Source organism: Papaver somniferum, unplaced genomic scaffold (assembly GCF_003573695.1).
Source record: "Papaver somniferum cultivar HN1 unplaced genomic scaffold, ASM357369v1 unplaced-scaffold_21, whole genome shotgun sequence".
NCBI lineage: Eukaryota > Viridiplantae > Streptophyta > Magnoliopsida > Ranunculales > Papaveraceae > Papaver > Papaver somniferum.
In genome coordinates this window covers 6204206-6205870 of record NW_020631041.1, presented here as the reverse complement: position 1 = coordinate 6205870, position 1665 = coordinate 6204206, and the positions used below count along the sequence as shown (strand labels likewise).

Sequence of the window (1665 nt, the reverse complement as noted above, 5' to 3'; positions counted from 1 at the left end):
TACTTTTAGAGAAACATTACTTTCGTTGAAAAAACTGGCAAGTTCAAAGAAACTTATGTGCGCGTCTTGTATGATGAGTCTAAACTGTTATTCCAACTAGTAGATATTGGAAGTGGCAGCATTATCTCATGATACAATATCTACAAGATATTGCTGCCATCTTAAGCCACTACTTAAACTACATCTTATGCTTCATGTTAATAAGCTTACATGTAACGGATGTGTTGTACACGATGAGAAGGTTTAGCCTCGAAAAACAAACAATGAAATCATAAGAGCTACGGCATAGCTTGAATTTATTTTATTGCTTTAATATTAGCTTTTGGGTACGACAAATCTGTGAGCATTCAACATGGTGGTTGGAGTTGGTACATGTATACTGGTGGTGGTGGTGGTGCAATAACAATGTATCAGTAGATTCAGGACTTCAACACAACACAACAGAAACAAATTTGTGTTTGAGTATTGACAATGGGCATATTAAAGCACTTCCCCGTAGTTACTCCCAAACCCCCATAGGTTGTCAAACAATAACTTGGACAACGGGTACTGCAAAAATCCATTGATTGAGCTCCACGAGGAACTCCAGTACCAGGATCACAGTATAAATTTTGACCACTCACGCCTCCTCCTCCTCTGCAATACCATCGCAATCGATTAGCCAAAAAAAAGTAGAAAACAACAGAAGACAGAAAACATAAGAATGACTTGTACACATAACGTAGTGATCGCAACTGGGAAGTAAAGTAGAAAGATATACTTAGTTACTTACTCAGAAATGACAGCAATAAAAACTAGGAAAAGCAAACCGAACCAGAAAGGGGAGAAGATGATACAGTTTTTTGCCATGCTTCCAAATTCAACTGATAATTTTGTGATTTCACTTCACAATACAATACCTATATTTTATAGAGTTGTATACCCTCATATCCACCTAAATTCCTGACCACATTGAGTGCATCTTAAGTCAACGACCTAGCCACTTGATTTTAAGTATTAGTTTTCTCACGGAGAGCTCTGTGTCTAGAAGATAAGTGTAACGCCACTTGTATTCAGAGACCAATAGTAGTAGTAATTTGCTAATTTAGTATGTTCAAGGAAACTCATCCACATGCGGGTGCATGATTTAGTGGGATTCTCATGTCTCAAACACGTTATATTCACGGAAAATGGATCATTTGTCGAGATATTTTTAAAACATGATTTAAATGGACGAGTAAAATTTATTATGGGTGAAATGGACACCAAAAAAATAGTAAGAATAAAACTGAATTCATCCTGACTTCAACTTAAAAAATAGCAAGGATGAAACTGGATTCATCCTGACTTAAACTTAAAAAATAGCAAGGATAAAACTGGATGCATCTTGATAGAGGTGTAAATTGGGATGTGCCATCATGAGCACAGCCCAGCACATCACGTTAAAATCTGAGCCCAGCCCAGCCCAGCCCAGCCCAACACGTGATTTAGCCCAACACGGCTCCAGCACTTTAGTTTCTTGGGCTGTGCTGGGTTAGCCTAATTGCCACAGTAGCACGGCACAACACGCGGCACGGATAAGCACGCGGCCCAGCCCAGCACGTTAAGAAAGCATGTCATAGCATGCACAAGTATACCATATAACAAGGCATAATACATCACATTTTGTGTATATTTTACAAAAAA

The 1665-nt window shown here is 38.4% G+C and overlaps 1 long non-coding RNA gene across 1 annotated transcript; it reads right to left on the bottom strand.

The window, feature by feature from the left end:
• Positions 1-264: 264 nt before the first annotated feature.
• On the bottom strand, positions 265-918 carry LOC113339414. The gene is made up of 2 exons (XR_003355075.1): positions 773-918; positions 265-636 (listed from the first exon to the last, which is right to left on the bottom strand). It is a non-coding gene; the product is annotated as an uncharacterized LOC113339414 (long non-coding RNA).
• Between the last annotated feature and the right edge of the window lie 747 nt (positions 919-1665).